General features: G+C 46.3%; 1 protein-coding gene across 2 annotated transcripts in view; it reads left to right on the top strand.

Annotated features, from left to right (window-relative positions):
• LOC119388394 (ADAMTS-like protein 5) overlaps positions 1-20,837 on the top strand; it is an 84,274-nt gene that overhangs the window by 29,232 nt on the left and 34,205 nt on the right. The window lies entirely within an intron of this gene.

Genomic DNA, 20,837 nt, shown 5'->3' with positions numbered 1-20,837 from the left:
ATATATATATATATATATATATATATATATATATATATATATATATATATATATATAACTGAAATTGAAGGCGACTTGCAATACGGAGATCGAACTCAACATGGAGAGTTTCAGATACAGTCATCTAAATCCTGACGCATAGTGGAGATCGCTGATGCTATAAGATATACATATATCAGTACCCTGGAATTTACGGTGCAACCTTCTCACGTGACTTGACTATGCTTGACTGCTAACAAGCCACTCTTCAACGAAGGCGTGTCGTTTGAGTGCGAAAGCTGAGTTGTGTACCATGTAGAGTCGACTGTCATTAATTACATTGTCGCTTTAAACTCACCTACAATTTACAAAGTGCAGAAGGGTACAAACAGGCTGTCAGCCACAACCAGAGAGTGAGAGAAAGAATAAGAATAAAAGAAAGGCACGGAGCTCAACCAGGGCTGAGCCTGGTAGGCTACCCTGCACTGGGGAAGGGGGGAGGGGGAGGAAAGTTAGAGAGGAGGAGAGAAAAGTCACTCTTTCAGCCGACGTAACAGTTCCGCGTTTCACATCACAAACGGCGAATCAGTTCGGTATCCTTGAGGAAACACAACAGCGCTTCCGTTGCCCTTCGGAACTCTGATACACATAGCGCCGGCCTGTTCTTTGTGAATGACGGGATATAGGAAAGCAGCATCTTGAATTTGATTAGTGGTTAGCGTAACCGGATTTGTAGGCAATCCAAAACAATATAAAGTGCAACGAAACTGATCTACGTTTCCTTTAATATAGGCATACATCTGCCAATTATTGTCGTGCTCGCGGTCATTTTCCTCCGCAAACAAATTCTGGTTTTTTTACGTTCCGAAACCACAATATCACTATGAGGCACGCCATATGAAGAAGAGGGAAGGGGTGAAGGCTCCGAATTAATTTTGACGACCGTCGTGCTTTAACATGCCCCGATATTTACGGGCACTGGTGTGTTTAGCGTCCTCGGGCTTTCCAGCAACTTGTTCTACGTCATGCAGCAAGAGATGAACATGTTATTATCGAGCGCCAGCTCTCCCACACCCGGCCTTAGTCGAACGGGCTTTCGGTAAGAACAGAATCCATTCAAGGCATGCTTATTCGCATGAGCTCTCATTCGATCGGTACCGCAGTACTTCGCCACTCAACTGAGTGGCCCAGGCGTTGTTAGGTAACTATAGACGCGCGCTCTTCACGGTACAGATTTTCTCCACCGTGTCTAAGTGATAGCAGTTTCCAGTAAGTTAACTCGTACTGACAAAGCCGAACCGCTCCTTGCTTTCTTTCTCGACACTGCGGCCCAACTAACGAAAGCGTTCGATGCCGGTGCGGCCTTTGTGTTCCTGTCAGGCGTTCGCTATAATCTGTTGCGTGACAGTCGCAGCAGCAGCAGCAGCAATAAGTTGTAAGTTTGGTCCACTTCCCTTTTCCGCTGTCCACGCCCCTTAGACACGATAAACTGCGTTGTGTGTGTTCCTTTTTTATTTCTGTCTTCCATGCATTACGCCCTGGTATACTTTCATGCTCTCTTCTTTTTTTTTTCCGCTGACCTCAGTAATGTTTGCAGACCGATATCGATCGCACCTTGGTGACCGTTTCTCTTTTCATAGTTTTTGTTTTGTTTTGATAAATAAAGGAACAAAACTAGCTGATAGAAGTACACGCACGGCGACAGGCCCACTCGTTTTTGTTTTTTAATTCTTTTATTGAATGTAAAAAGGAAGAGGAAAGGGTAGGCTTCCATCTAAGCTTACTCTAAATGCTAGAAAACATTGCATGTCTCTTCAGTACTGTATAAAAATATTCGGTGATTGTAAGCTTAGACAAGATTACTTTACTGCATTTGGTGCCAGCCTGAGTGTAACGCCCCTTAGCATGACGTCGCGGTTTCATATCGTGATTGCAACGTCCTTGATTCCCCTGTAAGTGAAATGTAAATTCGCTCGTGCACTGTTCATTCGGTGCCCGCTAGTGAACATCTCGCTGAAGCCAAATATATTCCTAAGCCTACTCTGCGTTTTGACGCCAGAAGTAAGGAAAAAGCAAACCAGTCTCTCTCATACCAAGACCAGTTAACCCAACAGCGCTCGACTTACAATTTCACATGCTGCACTTGTATCTGAATATTATATGAATATTAAGCATTGCATAACTGGAACACTGAAAGGACACGGAAGTGAAACAATTAATCCGTTTAGATTAATAAATCGTACTGTGAGAACTCGAATGCCGTTAATTTCAGCATCGTAGGTTTACTAACACAAGAGAAAATCCAGGTCGAAGTATAACTTTTTTAAATTTCGTGCCGTAATTACCGCTCGTGACGCCACAAATTTCAAAGTGTATTTTTCATATTTTGGCGACATTAAGCTCTCGTTGTGCCTCCTCCTTCGTGCGTATTTTTCGCGCTGCTTTAACCATAAGTGCGACATTGGCTCAACGAAATTTCCTGAAACAGTATGTTAAGTATATTGGACCCTCAGAGGACAATGTACTTCATTTTTACTAATTACGAACTACGTAGTACCTTGTAGACACCGTCAAAATTAATGACGTCACGGCGTCTGGTGCGGGAATCGCAATGCGGCGGCGCCACCCGCATTGTCTTTTTGTGCGTCTTCTCGCTTACCAAGCGTCTTGTCGCGGCGAGCGCGGTGATCTTGGTATTCGGAAAGAGTAACTTACTAATATGAGAAAAATTGTTTTTCTCTTTAGTGTCCCTTTAAAGGGCCCCTCACCAGGTTTGACAATTTTAAGCTGACGAGCGCAATTTATACACTGGGCGTTCACGATCACGTCTGCCAAAATTTGCAACGCTACGCGCCGCAGAAATGGGTCAAATTTCAAGCTGAACGCTGCTTGCCCTTCTTCTCGCGGCCGCGCGTCCAGAGAATGAGGGGATGACGTACATGAGAGAATGGCCCTACGTAGATGGTAGTGCTGTGATGTCGGTCCTATACGTAGACGACTGTGCTCTGACGTCGCCAACAGTAGCACGTGACACTGCGATAAATATTTGACACAACGTGTAGTTTGTGTAATTTGTTGCTTAAATAGATGAATAAAACTTGAGAGTAATAATAAAACACACAAACGGAATGTGTGCGTTGTTTTTTTTTTAGTTTTTACTGCGAACCGCAGCGAGATTCGACACTAATCTACCTGCGTTTCGCACGCGTTCGTGTTCTCGCGCTTTGCGCATCGTGCAGACGCTACACCTTACAACGAAACTAATTTTCCACCGCGTTCCAGCGCTCATTAGGCTCATTTATTCTCCCGCGTCTAACTAGATGTTCATGCGGCACACCGCTAGTCTCGCGGCCGTACGACTGAGCTTTCGTGCTCAGTAATAGGTTGGAAGCCAAGTGATCGGCGAGGGCGCATTCGGCATAACTTGCAGAGACGAAGCGCAAAGAACGCCGCCACAACACCGCTCGCGTCTCGGGGGCTCGGGCTGGTTCGGGCACGTCATGCGCTCGTGACATTGTGTGCGCATGACGTGTTCATGCGTAGGCGTCTTGTGATCCTCCTGCTCGCGTGCCGAAGAGGGCAGGGAAGGGATTTGGCTTGCCAAGGCTACACGGGGCGAGCGGCAAGGGATTGCAGCTCGCCTCCTCGCATCATGGTATCGCGCCGCTAGAAATTATTGTTTTTCTGGGCTTCTAAAGGACCGATTAGAAAAATTCTTGTGGCGCAATGCTCCTTATTGGGCTCGCAACAACTTCCAATGTCTAACTAAAATTCGATATGTCACCTGGTGAGGGGCCCTTTAAGGCGAAACCCACAGAAGAATTCTGTGACGACGGAGTGAATTTCTGTAATGGGTTGTTAAGGAAGCCGCCGTGACGTGTCATTCATTATTGTATATGTGTTTCAGCGACGTCACTGAAGTCGCCATAATCGCCAGCACGGTAGGAAGCTGCGTCCGCGACGCTACGCGAATGAACCAGACTACGTGCTTATTTGGACCGATTCGCACACGTTCATAGAAAAAGAGAAACAGCGAGAAACCGACCGTAGTCCGCCTCTGTCTTGTTGTCCTACATGTGGTTCGCGCTTTGTCTCGTTTTCTATGGACGCGCGAATGTTAGGAATACACCGCGACGGCTCTCCACCGTTATTAAGGCACGCACACAAGCTTTCCGCAGACGTGAAATCCACGCGTTGACGACACTGTAACCACCATACTGCAGCACCAGTATGTTGAGAGGCTGCGTGCGTGACACCACGTGAAAGGTGCCACTACTGAGACGTAACGTCAACGCGTTTTTCGTTCTTGTTGCCACTGTACGAATGCCTTCTCCGCGATAACAAGTTAACCAGCTCTAACTTTACTTGACCTGGAATGATAAGAGGTCATCGAACAAGCAGTGTCGCTCACCGGAGCCAACTTTTCGCTATGGAGACCTGCATTCCTCAGGGCAGCCCTGACCGAGAGAAGTCCTCATGTCAAAGCGCTGGCTCCCGCGACACGTTTTGTTTGACGAAGTCCCATAAATTTAAGCCTCCACCCTCAGCCGAACCTTTGTGAATTGTTTCTCCTGGAATCAGAATGACATTCGAGACGTTTACTAATAATTTCGGGGGTTTTACGTGCCATAAACCACGATATGATCATCAGGCACGCCGTAGCAGCAGACTCCGGATTTATTTGGACCACCTGGGGTTCCTTAACGCGCAGTTTTCTAATAATAATTGTTGGGGTTTTACATCCAAAACCCACGATACGATTATGAGATACGCCGTAGTGGAGGGCTCCGGAAGATTTCGACCACCTGGAGTTCTTTCACGTGCACCTCAATCTAAGCCTATCCTATCCCGCGACCTTCGGGTCAGCAGTCGAGACCCATAACCACCGGACCACCACGGCGGGTAAAATTGCGTTTTCTGGCGTTATCAAAGGCTCGCAAAGAAACAATTAGTAAGCAAGAAATCATAGCAGATCCCTTTCCTTTACATAATACAAAGCATTAATCGTCCGCCTCGCCCCCCCCCCCCCCTCCCAAAAAATAAAAAATAAGACAGACGCGGCTTCACCAATGGCGAGGTACGACGGTGTCCTCCCGAAGCTGCAGGGGTGGCAACAAATAAAAATATATACACACACACACACACATATATATATATATATATATATATATATATATATATATATATATATATATATATATATATATATATATATATATATATATATATATATATATATATATATATATGTGTAACGTATGAACAAGGCGATGGTAGGAGAAGGCGACGAAGAAGAAGTGCGCGTGCATTAGAGTAAATGCATGGCAACTGAACCACGACGCATCTCTGTTTTGTAACGTTACACAAGTCGACAGGATCGACCTCATCAATCTGCCATGGCTAAGCCGAAGCCTCCACTCAACATACCGAAGTACAAGGGAACACCAGAAGACGTCCCCGTCGACAAGTGGCTTCTTCTTTTCGATACGAAGGCGGTCGAGGCATCGTGGACACACAGCGATCGGGTCAGTCACTTCAGCGAATACATCGAAGGGGAAGCGTTCAAGTGGTACCTAACAGAGATTTTCGGCAAAGGCGAGACATGGGACGATATCAAGAGCGGCATGCAAAACCGCTTTGCTACGACCGACGGAGATGCCTTTCGTCTCTTCATTCACTACCGGCTGAAAGGAGGGCAGACCATCAAGGACTACTACGACGAGAAAAAACGACTGGGCTCCTTGGCCGACCTTAAAGAGTGCCACATCATTTCTGGACTGACTGACGGTGTTCCTCCTGATGTGGAACTAGCGCTCGCCGGACTGTCTTTCACCTCGTCATCAGAGTGGCTCGCCGCTGCTCAACGGGTCGAGACATCCTTAAAACGGGTGAGAGGAGTTTCTTTTGCTCGTAATCCTGGCACTACATCAGGAGCTTCACGTCTCTTCAGCAGACCGCAGCAGCCAACGTTGACTTCTCGACCGCGTGCCCCACAAAACGAATGTAGATATTGCTCAGCTGCTGGCTTCCCACGGCAGTTTCATTGGCACAACGAATGTCCGCGCCGCGGCAACGTTTCCGCTATTGAGACTAGACCGGGAAACGAGGAGAGCGACCCAGAGTTTCATTAATACGCTTCAAAGCTCTCATCAACGGAAGGTCAGTAACTGCAATTCTTGATACAGGAGCCACCATTACTTGTATCAGTGAGGATGTGTACAAACAGCTCAAACTTCAGTTGATGAGAGACTCCAGCATCGCTGTCCAGCAAGTTACTTCAAGCATTCGAACTTTGGGTCGCGTAAACATTCATTTGCAAATTGGGAATGTAACAAAGAAAGTTTATGTACACGTTCTGCGAGGCATGAGAACGCAATTAATTCTTGGCCTAGACAGCGCTTCGTACTTCAATCTTTCTGTAAATTTGGAAAGCAAGTCAGTGACGCAAGGACGTCAAAATTTGAACCTACCGGATCATAATGAAAAGCAAACCATTGAAGCCCCACTGATGAACACCCTGACTTCGGAAAACTTATCAGAGCGTGAATCTGCGGTGCTCGACTCTCTTTTAAACAAGTATGACGAGATCTTTTCGAAATCCCAAACAGATATTGGATGCATCACTACTGAGCAACATAGGATCGCACTTACCAATGCTGTCCCAATTCATCGAGCACCATACAGATGTTCACAGGCAGACAAAGCGGAGATTAACAAACAAGTTGACGCCCTCATTAAGCAAGGGGTTGTGAGGCCTTCGTTATCCCCCTACGCCGCACCGGTCATCTTAGCGGAAAAGAAGGGCGAAGGACGTACTCGGCTATGTATTGACTACCGCAAGCTCAACGCCATAACGGTACCCGACTATCAGCCAATTCCACGTATAGATGATATTCTTGACCACTTGGGAAAGGCGGAGTTTTTCACTACGTTGGATGTAACGTCCGGATACTGGCATGTCCGAATGCATCCCGATGACGTTCAGAAAACTGCGTTTGTCACGGCTAATGGTCATTATGAGTGGTTGGTAATGCCGTTCGGGTTAAAGAACGCTCCGGCTACATTTGAAAGAGCCATGAAATCAATAATAGCCAAACATCAGCTCACTAATGTTAACAACTACTTTGACGATGTGGTCGTATACTCGGAGACATTTGACGATCATATACGACACCTTGAGGCTTTATTGAAAGCTCTTAAAACCGAGAACGTAAGACTAAAACGAAAAAAGTGCCAGTTTGCAAGATCCAGCATTGAATATTTGGGCCACAAGATTTCACATGGAATAGTGACACCTAAGCAAAGTAACGTGGCTGCAATACTCAGATTTCCGACACCTAAACGAGAGAAAGATCTCCAGCGTTTCCTGGGCACTGTAAACACTTACAGACAGTACATCCCTCATTTCAGCGATATTGCTCTTCCCCTCACGAAACTACTCTGCAAAGGCAGCAAGTGGTCGTGGACAGAAGCATGCGAGCAAGCCTTTCGGGAACTGAAGGAGCGAATGACTGAAGAACCGGTGCTTCGCATATACGATCCTTCTATACCATGTACTGTGTACTGTGACGCGTCTGCCGAAGGCATTGGTGCAGTGCTGAAGCAGCCTGACGACAAAGGCAAGGAACATCCCATTGCCTATTATTCCCGCAAACTACTGAAGCATGAGATGAACTATGCTATTACAGAGAGAGAATGCCTTGCCATTATAGATGCCATTGATAAATGGCATTGCTACCTTCACGGAAAGCCATTCACTGTCGTAACGGATCACTCTGCACTTCAGTGGTTGAAGAATGTTAAGAATCCGCAAGGTCGTCTCTTCCGGTGGTCTTTAAAGTTGTCAATGTATGAAGTCAACATCAAACATCAAAAAGGCGTAAGCAACGTAGAAGCGGATACACTCTCCAGAGCCCCCATAGTTCAACTTCTGTCACACGACGAACTTCAACGATGCACCAATGAGCACCCAAGAGGACCGTATTCATTGGAAAACAACATAGTCATCGTCAAAAGAAAAGGACTAAGGAAGATATATGTGCCACATGAACTGCGCCCTACCATTCTTAAGAACGCACATCAACATTTTGGGCATGTCGGAGTGAAGAAGACACTGTCACTCCTGTCTCCACAATACTATTGGCCGGATATGGTAACCGATGTTGCCACCTATATTCGGCATTGCGATACATGCCAGAGATGCAAGAAGACGAAAACAAAGAAGTATGGGACACTTGAATCACTGCCTCCAGCTGAAGAGCCTTTTGACCTCTTCGCAATGGACACCATTGGAGGATTTTCTGGATACGGCTCATCAAAAAGGTTTATCCATTTGGTTATTGATCATGCTACTCGCTACGTATGGGCGTTCGCTCATAAAAGTGAAAACAGTGACGCCTACATCTCATGCCTGAAAACCATTTTTGCTGCGGGAAAACCAAGGAAGTTCCTTTCAGATCGCGGAACGGGATTCACTGCAGGAAAATTTAAGCAGTTCCTAAAGCACAACCGAATACATCAACTCTTCACTTCATCTCATCATCCGCAATGCAATGGTATGAATGAGCGGACAAACCAGACCATTGTAACCAGACTTAAATGTAAGATCAATGACGAGCCACAGAAGTGTTGGACAAAACTGCTCTCGGAAGTAATAGACGAGTACAACAGAACGCCCCACGAAGTTACCGGCTACGCACCTTCATTCCTGATGTATGGAATTCCATCGTATCCAACTATTCTGGAACAACGAGAAGAAACTGTTGAAGAAGCGCGGAAAGCTGCGGTTCACAATTCCATCGCCTACCACAATAAGAACAAAGTCATCTATGATAGGAAATTTCTCCCGATTGAGTTCCAAGTCGGTGACATTGTCCTTTACGAGACACCATGGCATCCCAATAACGGCAAACTGAGTTCCATCATGGAAGGTCAAGATTCTACGCAAGGTCTCACCAGTGAACTACGAGATCGACCGCTCTGTGTTTCCTTTAGGTAGAAACTCTGATATTGTTCATGTTAGCAAACTGCGGCGTTATTTTGTACCTTCTGAACTGCGACTTTCTCGGGGGGAGGGGGAAAAGTGTAACGTATGAACAAGGCGATGGTAGGAGAAGGCGACGAAGAAGAAGTGCGCGTGCATTAGAATAAATGCATGGCACCTGAACCACGACGCGTCTCTGTTTTGTAACGTTACATATATATATATATATATATATATATATATATATATATATATATATATATATATATATATATATATATATATATATATATATATATATATATATATATATATATGCATTTTCTAATGGCGTTTCATTGTTACAGAAGCATTTTTTTCCCAAACAGCGGCGACACTCGCTGTCAATCATAGCTCTCTTGAATTTGAGCCTATGACGTGACATTTAATAACGCTGTATTACATTGTTCGAAGCACTCCAAGCAAAAACATGCTGCTGAAAGAAATGAGGACGGCAACGCTAGAGCGGTATCAAGCAACGGATAAGATCAGCTAAGCTAAATGATAAAACTACGGAAAACATCGAAGTGCTCGTTTCTTTTTCGTTCAGCGAACCTCTTAAAAGTCTTGATGCAATCCCTTCGTTCTTACTCGGTTTGAAATATCAATGCCCGAAGGGCGTAGTCGCCGACCTCGTCGTGATTTACCTCTTTATCCTAGCATCTCAGCGTGTCCAGCACTCTAGAGAAATACAATCGGGAAAAAACAAACAAACGAGGGCACCACTCTGAGAACGATTCCGCCCGCTTACCACTCTCCGCGATGCAAAGGCCTATATATATATATACACTCTTCAACCGTGTCGCGAACGAAATCAACAATGAAAAAAAAAATATCGCGAAGTCAAATGATGCACTCACCGGTGATGTCTCACGAACGAGAAAAATCCATTCTCTGTCATTCTGTCTGTTTCCATTTTCCCGCACGCGTTGTTTTTTCTTTTTTGGTCCTTCCTGGAAAAGCAGCGATCGGTATTGCTTTCGGAAACAAACCGGCATCATCCGCCCCCTTCTTTCCGCAGAAAGAAGCATCAAGATCGGAAAGAACAGCAGCGCCCCTGGACTACGATTCTGGTGCTCGCGTTTGCCGGTGGCGCAGCGATAGTAGCGAGACGCGCCACCGTCGACTTTCCCACCGCCCCCTTCGCTGCTTAGCGCGATTGAGACTGCGACGGCACGGTGGGTCTATACTCTACAACCGTCGCCGCGTAGCTGGCGTAGCCAGCTGTTTGTGTTTGTGTGCGCGCAACACGGACCGGGTGTTGTGCCGCTGATCACGCTACTGTTCATACCCTGCACGAAAGCTCGGATGAGCCTTGCGGTTATGCTTCGCCGCACGAGCCAGTAGAGAAGACGACCATCCGGAGAATATTCCGTGCCATCCCGAATAACGGAGGAGAAAAAGCAAAAAAGAAACAAAGGCATATTATTAACGTGAGTTCAGTACTTCATCTTTTGTTTGTTTGTTTTTTTTCGGCTTGACAAGGAGGGGGGCGTGTGCAGTGGTTCATCGTGTTCCTAGTGTCGAAGGGCGCAAACGATAACTTTCGCGGTGCCTTTGAGAACAAAGCCTCGCTTTAAACCAGCAGGAAGAAACCTATTATTGTGTAGCCTAAAAAACAGAAGAAAATTCGTGACTTGCAGCGGTTTGCAACCGGCGCCAACAAGCTGTCAGATGGAAAGCGTTGACGAGGGCGGCGAGCATCTTTTATGAACGAAATATATTGTGAAGCTCACCCTTTATTTATGACTGCGGACAAATGCAATGCTGTTCGACTTCCAAACTCTGAGCTTCAATAGCATTCTATCAGTGTCAAAGCAATCCTTCATATAGGAACACACGTGGAGTTTAACTTCTGTTATGCGGATCGTCATGCGAATTGTTTTTTTTTTTTTACTATGGCCAGTTTTTATCCAGCCGCATCTACTATCTCTCCACTGTCGTAGCACTATGGTGTCGACGGTATGTCATCGTAAGTTAAGGCTTTGAATAGCGCAAGCAGACACGAGAGGACGCCTTGTCCTTTTTTTTTCTATTTACCTGCTCATATGCGCTTTTGAAAGCCTTTAGCTACCATCCCTCCGTTCATTTTCGCAACGCAATAAATTGGCGCGTTACGTTTACTTTTTTAATTTAGCTTAGCTTGTTGTTTTTGCTCCACTTTTCTAAATTTTGCTTTAAATGTTCGCCCCTTACTAGCAGGATTGTTGACCTTTCCCTCGTAGCAGCGTGTTCCGTTTCACTATAAACCAAACAACGCGCCTGACCTTGGCATGAACTGCAACGCTGATTTGTCATAAATTTAACAAAAGTTAAGCATTTGACACAGGTGGATGGTGAAGTTGGTATATCACTTGAGGCAAGTAGCACACGCCACAACAAAAAAAATTAACAGCAAAGAAGGAGTCCTTATCATTTTTTTTTTACCTTTAGTTTTCCGTGCTCCTTGCCTCAAGATTGAAACATGCCTCGTTCCGCCCCCTCATCCGCCCACCTACTTGTCCTCCAGTATGTTACCTTATTCCGCATAATCTGACGTCTTCCTGACATTGTCGTTGTCATGCCGCAGTCATAACTGTCACTGGGTTTTCATCATTACAAAAAAAATTGTTGGCGCGTTTTCTCAGTCGGGCTAGTAAGAACTGTCGCAGCAACGTCAGTCATTAGATTCATTGACAACGTTAAGTTTCGTCTTAGTGAAGTTACACACAAGAAAAGGCCTGCAGTGATTTGAGTGCTAGTTCCTTTGAAAAACTTGCGCTGATAGATACGTTCCATCAGTTAATGGCTTCCAAATGCAACCTTTCTCACTGTGTAAAGTGTGAGAGGAGATACAAGTTAATTATAGTTCGTCCAGTTTTCTAAACGTGTGCATGGTTGAGAAGCGATAAAGATGCCAGGAGCAGTATAGTTTTCTTTTATCCGAATCTTAAGCAAACGCAGTTGAGGCTAACGCACCCGTATTGTCCGAGCGAATTCTTGCTCGTCGGTTGTACGGTGGCTTTCTGTCAACGTCAAACGTGTCCTCCACTTTCATTGCAGGAAAGCCATCCTATAATTTTTTAACAAGTTAGTTGAAACGAATGTCACTGTTCTTTCAGTACTCGTGGTGAATGTTTCAATTATTTCTTTGCATTACATTTCCTTGCCAACTTGCCAAGTCGTAACATAACGCCTATTCACTGCAATAATGTTAGTGCGATTTTAGAGATATACGGAGGTCTCAACACGTTAGATTACTCTAAACTGATCTCGATTACTTCTTTTTCTTGTGTGATTAGGCCTTGCCTACACTTGGGAGCACTGGAGAAGACATAATCGCCTTCTTGCTTCGACATAAATTTTCGAAACGCGAGCTTCTACTCACAGGCATCTTTCTGCTTAGATAGCACGTCTTAAAGAAAAGGAAAACAAAGTACTAAGGCATCAGTTTAATTATTCAATGTGTTTTAAGAGAGCCGTAAGCAAATAATAAACACTAGGGGCCTTGGCCGCGCGTCGAAGTTGGCGTCATCCCCTCTAAAAGTGGCGATCAGCGACTTTCCCCAGGCAGCACGGCCATAGAAGGAAGTAGAAGGTAATGTCCTTTTAATGAGATAAGTTTGCACGGTCCCGCCATCCCATCATGAAGGGCGCCATCATGAAATTTAACGAAAACCCTGCGAGTGAGCAGCTATAACCCCGCCCGGCGCTGCCCCGACGCCGCGTCCTTCGCTAGGCGGCGCTTTCACGGAGCTTAACGCATTGCGAATGTCCCCCTTCGAAGTCGCTTTAATGATATAAACGCCGCATCAATTCAAACTATTCAGAAATAGTTTTAGCGAGGCTCCAATGGCCGTTCGAGATGCGCGCACGCGTCCGCAAAGTTTGCGATTTAATTATTTCGCGATTCTACACGCTTGTAGGACTGTTCGGCACATCTATATAGGCCCAGCGGTTTTAGGAAGGTTTTCGGATAATTGCGACAGCGCCGCTCTGAGCTGCAATACACAGGGGCTTGGAGCTGTTTCGAAGCTAGGAAGGAGGAAATTGCATCGCCGCCTACTTCGCGACTTTTGTTTCAGGCACTTTTTCATTCCGTTTATGTTCCAGCGGCGAAGAGAGGATTGCTTTCTCGTCTTTTGTGCTTTTTTTTTCTCCCCTATATTGCTCGCCGACGCAGGGCGGTGGTGTTGACGGATATTGGCAGTGTCGCATTCCTATTTTTCCGTTGCCCAGCTCTGGCTTTTTGTTTTATCTCTCGTTGTGTACTCTTTGATCATCGGAGTGTGTATAACTGTTTGTCTTGTGGTGCGGCATGACGGCTAGTCTCAATGCCGAACAATGTTTCGTCGCACTTGAATAGTAAGGTTACCTTTCGGCTTGCCTTTGATGAAGTGCAAACAGCAGATGGAACGCACATGTCTGATTCTATGGGAAGCGAAGCTTTCGTTAAGCGGGTAATTTTAAAACGCTGTATAACTTTTCGTCTTCTGCAGCCCGTTTTGCATCGCAGTGGATTGCGCGCCTTCCCGGTAACTAAGCAAGATGCGTAGGCCACCCAACGTGTGATCCGTGCGCGTTTTCGGGATGTGTACGCGCTTCATCACGCAATTCATGGGACCGGCACAGTTTGCTTCACACATAGTCTCCAGGGCAAACCCACCGCACTCGCAGAGAGGATGACAGGATGGACGCGCAAGGTCCCGGATATATGGCATAGAAGGATCCTCTTTATTAAAGGTGCTACGACGCTGGAAGTTGCGTATTCGTTGAACGAGGATAGCTATGTACCGCTTGCTGTTTCTCTGCGTAATTCCGTAGAGAATAGATCCGGCGACCGGCAGATATTGTAGGGATAGCACAGGCGGGGCTGCACATACACGCATTTGTCAAGTGTTGTCTGTGAGCCATATATGTGAAATACAGGCGTTAGGTACGCTTAACAAAGTGCGTGAGGAGTCACCGAGAAATAGCCGGACTGGAGAAGCGCGCGGGCAACGCCGGCGCACTTCTCCAGTCCCGCCGTGACCGAGAAAACTTCGCTTTAAAGCTGGAGCTCTAATATCACCACGTTAATCCAGCTTCTTAGGCGCTTTAGAGCTTGGCACAAGCACTTAAGTCGACTCACCGTTGAGAAAGACGTAATGTTGTCTTCGCGTGATATACACTCGGTTTGGTCAATGTCTTCTGCAATACCGTACGCACGTACTCTCATTGCTGGACTGGAAAAGAGGCACTTTAACGCTGTCCCCGGTTCCTGGCTTCGTCATAAGATGTAGCGCGTGGAACAAGCAACGCAAAGGCCGTTCTCGAAAGTGTTCATTGCTGCGCTTACTGGAACCCAAGATCATGATGCCGGGCGTCGGATTCCGCTGTCTTTCTTTTTTGTAAAAATTCTCTGAAGTTTCACGCTTTCAACTCGTGAAGTGTGTATCCACATCGGTGGCGCGGTGGTTGCGGTGCTCGGCTGCTGACTCGAAGGTCGCGGGTTCGATCCGGCCGTGGCGGTCGCATTTCGATGGAGGCGAAATGCTAGAGGCCCGTGTACTGTGCACATTATTGTGCACAGATGGTCGAAATGCGCGGAGCCCTCCACTACGGCATGTCTCATAATCATATTGTGATTTTGGCACCTAAAATCATGTTACTCGTGGAATGCATACTTAAATCCTTATAGCGGGCAAAGAAATGTCAGTAAATACGGCAATTTGATAAAAGATGGCAAAGAAACGAGGGTTTATTCTTTGACAAGGTGAGAATTTTAAAACGCCGTGACATTTACGCGCACGCACACGCAAACACACGCACAAGGTTAAATGCAGCATGCGGATAGTATCAATCGAAGTAGTCAAAGTAAGCTTAAGTTCGACGCCGTAGTCGAGGCAAGTGCAAACTTTCGCCATCGCCCGGCAACATTTGTCAGGCATATCCGGCTTCGATGCTGGGTGGGCGTATACGGTATATAACCCGAGAAAAACGCGCACCAAGCTCCCGCCGCCTTCCGCCCCTCTTCAGTTGCTTTAAGTACGCCCCGCGAACAACAGTTGTAGCTGCATAAATACTACTTCGTGTGCGCAGCGACTTCTCCTGCAACGCTCACGTTGACATTTTATCGAATGGTAACACAATTCCTTCTTTTTTTTTAAATTTCAGTTTAAAAAAGGACTTTACGATTGCACAAACTCTGTCTTCGCCTTCATACCTTCACTCCACAGCGTGCTATGTAAAGCCGCTTGCAATCATTTTTTTATTAAAGTGGAATATAGAAACATCAAGCACTTATCAGCTCAAATTTGTACTGATTGGTTCGTACGTTGCCAGTACTCATACGTCAGTATTACGCCAGAAAAAGCGCAGTCTTGCCTTTTACCTTACACCTGTCATAGGCCATATGATGTCGCCTTATCAAACTCTCTTGCGGAACCCTACTTCAACCGCCCTTTATCGCACTTCCGTGTCGCATACACCCGTTTGCACCGACGGTCATTCACATCATGCTACTATGTGCCAGAACACTGCCTTATATTCACATTTTCTTTCTCTCACAAACTGGGACGTCCTTGTGTTCATAAGCCTAGTCAATTCTGACTGATAATTTTACAGCACCTTACCAAAACTTCGAAAAATAACTTCTTGTGATAGTGCCGTCTATATGCTTATACCTTAATTACAATTAATGCTATGCCGAAAGCTGAAACCTTCCTCCGGCTGTTTTTCTTCGCTTTGTCTTCGCTCACTCGCTCACTCGCTCACTCACTCACTCACTCACTCACTCACTCACTCACTCACTCACTCACTCACTCACTCACTCACTCACTCACTCACTCACTCACTCACTCACTCACTCACTCACTCACTCACTCACTCACTCACTCACTCACTCACTCACTCACTCACTCACTCACTCACTCACTCACTTTGCGTTATAAGGAAGCAGTATTTCTTAAACTAGGTCACAAGAGGTGCGTCGCTAAATGAATCAGATATTACTCGAAAATAAAAAAATATATATATATATGCGTTTAGTGAGGTGATTTGACGCTTTAAAAAAATCTCGCTGACAATAAGAGGACATCAACTGTGGACGCTTAATTAGCGGGTGACCTGCTTTTCCGTTCAATATGCAAGCCCTCATTATTCTGCAGCGTTTCCTAAATGGTTAAACAAGCTAATTTAGTCGCATAATGTAACATGACTTGTAGTGAAAAACATCTGTCGCTCGCTGACATTACTTTTTTTGCCGGAGTAAGGTGAAACTACGAAATGCCACTACTCATTAGGTTATCTCAGGTCATTCTTAGTGGCGCCTGCAATTAGCCCAAGAAAGACATGACTCTATGGAGTCCCGCAGCATTCAGACAAGAGACGGGAGTCTGCACGGAGCACCGTGCATTATATAGCCGCCTGCATTTTCAGCCGCCGAGACCCTAAGTATGACCACGTTTTCAAAAAAAACATGGTCCCGGTGTCGGCGGCAACGCACGCTTCGCTTAAAACCCGTCTCGCCCAACTTTGCAGGAGCTTAATTCTCTTCCACAACCGGACTCCGACCTGCTCGTTACTTTAACCTTAATGGTGTCGTTCTCAACCCATTTGCTAGGCGCTTTCCCTTCGGCCATTTCGTAACTTTAACCCAAAACAAATTCAGCCATGGACCTCCGGAGCATTTTCAGAAAGGACACCCCCCCCCCCCCAAAAAAAAAAAAAAAAACACGAGCATAGTGTTTGAGCGAGTCATTTTCTTGGTGTGGTCGTTGCGTGTCGCAACTGTGTTACCAGATTGAATTCGACCTCTTCCTTCCTTCCTTCCGTTTCGCTCGAAACCCGGCGGTTCGCACAACCGCTGTCTCGGTAAGTGCGAACGCGCCACGTGCCCTGGCAGTCGGTGCATTTGCCGCGGGGCTTATAATGATTCCGACTGCAACGGACGGGGGGTCCAAAGCTGCGGCACAGATCGGCGGTGTAACGCAGTGAGCAACGCTTTAGCGCGCACGCGCGCACCGCCCGCTGCAATCCACTGCGTGCTATACGCGACCGGGTTGGCCCGGTCGCTAATGGTCGCACTTCTTCCTGAATCCCTTTCTTCCTCTCCCCAACCGCTCCCCGTACCGCAACTATAAGCTGGGCATTATAGAGCGGGGCGAAGAGAAGGTCAGAAAGGAGCAGTCGGACGGCTGCATTCCCGCCGCTTTGCCGCAACCACGCGCACGTGTGCTCCCCACATGCGAGAACTGTGCAGCTCTATATATGCATAGGCGCGGGTGTGGGCGGGTCAAAAACCGGGTGCATGAATCGGCCTACCAGTGCACGACGCTGGGTCGATTGCGGCTCGGGTAAACTGCGACGCTTTTTTTTTTTTCTTCCTGGTGCATTGTTTTGACGGGAAGACATAGGATGCGAGGCAATGGAACTTCCTGCGAAAGGGAATGTTGCAACGAAAAGATCGAAAAAAAAACACTTCGGCGAGTCACGTTGATGCGAACTCGGTGGTACAGATATCCGTTGTGGTTAAACAGTCGAGCAAAGCTTTCCGGTGAGCGGGGTCTCATTTGTGAGCCGTCTACATAGAAACCGGAATGTATAATTAGTATAGCTTTGCGAGCAGACAGGCTATGAATCCCGGACATTTGTACGGTAGTAAATGTTGCGGTCTTATCTAGTTTAGCGCATGAAGTTTTTGGCGACGTGGAGTCCCTCCTAGAGACACAATCAGTATATGAACGCTACTGAGACCTCTTTATTGCACGCTCGTTAAGCTAACCTAACCGTTTTCCTGTGGTGTCCAAAATACCATGTGACCAACTTATGCGTAGGCGGCCTCGCTTTCACTTAACTTCCGCCTCGGGCAACACTAACTTTTGCTCCGTTGAACTGGTAGCTCGCATGTCATGGTTATATAAGGAACCTTTAGTAACATTGCTTTCAAAATAACATTCGGGGTTGATCTCCTTTGATAGGGATATTTGTTCATGTGGCAGTCCATGGCATTCACAAGGTTCTATCGCGGGATCGAATCCCGGCCGCGGCGGCTGCATTTTCGATGGAGGCGAAAATGTCTGAGGCCCGTGTACTTAGATTTAGGTGCACGTTAAAGAACCCCAGGTGGTCGAAATTTCCGGAGCCCTCCACTACGGCGTCTCTCATAATCATATCGTGGTTTTGGGACGTTAAACCCCAGATATTATTATTACAATGTTCTACGCCTGCACCGCCGGCAAATAAAAAGGAAAAGAATCTTGACTTCCTTTCTTTAATGTTTCGGCAAGGGCCTCGAGTAGTGCCCATACCTGGCACAAGAAAGGCCAGGGTGATCACAAGCAGTAGTTTTGTGTTTTGAGGCTGACATTTCAGTGTCAATCTTCGAAAGTTCACCCATTGCTCCATTTCCTGATACTACACTCAGGGGTGGTGTCGGTTTTTTTTTTTTTTTGGGGGGGGGGGGGGTAGGGAGGGGGCAGGGGAACTTAGGCATTGTCGCTGCTCTAGGAGGGGGGGGGGAGGGCTACACACCTGTCCACAACCTTGTTCTAGATCACCACCCCTGACTATACTTCGCCATAAACTTCTTCTGTACGCGAGACAGACAACGAAAAATCAAAAGCAGCGTCAGTATTCAGGAGTATACATAATTTTAAGCTAATTTTATCTATATAGGTTTATCACGATACAGCGACGCGATCCTATAGTCTAATATCATTTGACACATGGCGCCGCCATCTTGGGCTCTTAAACGAACGTTTTCTTATTCCTGTATGTCGTGACGCGCCATTAACTAGGCCATGAAACGCCCAACGCACCAACCCAACCGTTTTCGTCCGTATGCGTCTACCGTAGCACTGTTCGTTTAGCTGTTAAAGATGAAAAACGGCAAAGTTAACAGCCCAATATCGCGGCACAGGAACCCATCCGTAAATGTCAGTAGCTGTTGGGGTGTATGCGTGCATGATAAAATCGCCCACTGGTTAGACGGAGAGGAAATTTGGGGCGTAAACGTTTATAGCGTTAGACGATGTGTAGTTCCATTTGTGGAGACCTTTATCGCGTCTCCACAACACGCGACATTGCGCGTTGTATAAGATCGAAGCAAACACGCATCGCAGTAACTTGCGTGGCAATTCATTATCAACTTCACCTAAAATTTCGCTTCCGACACGCCAACGTGTCCGTTAGATCCTCACAATTAGCTGCATTGTTTCGCTCACTACCTTCCTCGGCCATATGCAGTAAACTTACTCGTTCATGCTCAATACTTAATACCCTTCGCTTACTGAGCTCAGCCGTAGCTTCCACGGTGCTGCACGCTTTTAGCAGCGCGGATATTTTTCGGTGGGCGGCGACCGCTTTCGCAACTTCACTGCCAGAAAGTTTCCCGTTTCCCGGAAATATAATTGTTTAAACGTTAAGCGCTCCACACGTGTCGCCTATTAAAAGTTTTATTATTCTCATCCGGCTTTTAGAAAACACCGTCACTTTTTTTTCTATGCGCCTAATGAATCGCTAGCGCGCGTTTGCAACTTAACGTGAAACGTCATGATTACGAAAGTCGCAGCCTTGGGAATTATAGTACGCTCTTTACGAGATCAACTTCACATGGCTGCCACGGTGGTACGGTGGTTGCGGAGCTCGGCTGCTGCTGACCCGAAAGTCGCGGGTTCGATCCCGGCCATGGAAGTCGCATTTCGACGGAGGCGAAATGCTAGAGGCCCGTGTACTCAGAGTTCAGAGCCCTCCACTAAAGCGTGTTCTATAATCATATCGTCGTTTTTGCACGTAATACCTCGGAAACTACTACTAATTACCCGTTTTATTCTTCCTTGAGAACATTTCATTAATAGGAAATCAGATTTCTACGCCCTTTCATCTGCATATGTATACAGCCTTTCGGCATCTCATTTTCTTTTCCTTTTTTTTTTTTGCTCTGCTTTCCTCCATGAAGTGTGATCAATTGTAACTACGTCATCTTGGCATGTATGCGTTTTTATGTACTCCTTCTCTTGCAAAAATAAAATAAAAATGAAACAAAAAATATAAATTCACATCTTTTCATGCTGAGCCGTCGCATTTTTTTTAATGCAAGGTTTACAGCCTTAATTAATCCTATTATCAAATATTTATCTATGACTTCCGTTCATCACTGTTAAAATCAATGAAGCAACGATGCGCCAGAGCAATGAAACAGTCTGCATTATTATAAATCGCAAGCTTTCTGTCCATCCAATGTCTAACCAATCTGATGTACCCCAGTACATTAGACCACTACAATTCGCCAATCAGGCGTATTTTACCCTCACATTCAGTGTCAGTTTCGACGCGCTTTTCCACGGAACATGCGAAGCTACGGGCCTAAAGTTATGTTTTATGGCTCCCGCGATTGCTTCTCTATCACATTACATTCCGTGATAGAGGCACGTGCAGCGGAAAAGCAGTGCTAACGCTCTGGACTCTGGAGTTTGTTCTTTTTCTTGACCAACACATCTGCATGCGGAGTTCTCTGACGTCTAACGTCCCTTTTACTTCACTTTTTTTTTTTCGCTCGGAAAGCAGAAGTGATGCGAAACGCCAGCCACGCCGCGGAGTGAGATACGTGATTATATGCGCGCCTTATCTCGCCATATTCCGGTGCTTCCCCGTTTTATTGGGTTACACTGGCACCGTAATCTCATCTGCTAGAGCGCGACGTCTCGGCTGCGAGAGAAACCAGGCGCTCGCGCGCGCGAAGTACAAGACGCGCTCCTATGAAGGAGGGCGCGTTCGTATGAAAACATAACACGGCGAAGCCACAGGAATACGGCGCGGAACCCGCTGCGTATCGTAAATCAGATGGGACGGCTTTTCTGTAATATACAACAAAACC

This window comes from Rhipicephalus sanguineus, chromosome 3, assembly GCF_013339695.2.
Source record: "Rhipicephalus sanguineus isolate Rsan-2018 chromosome 3, BIME_Rsan_1.4, whole genome shotgun sequence".
Classification (NCBI taxonomy): Eukaryota; Metazoa; Arthropoda; class Arachnida; order Ixodida; family Ixodidae; genus Rhipicephalus; species Rhipicephalus sanguineus.
Note: the sequence above shows the minus strand (reverse complement) of the source record. Positions and strands in the feature narration are given on the sequence as shown.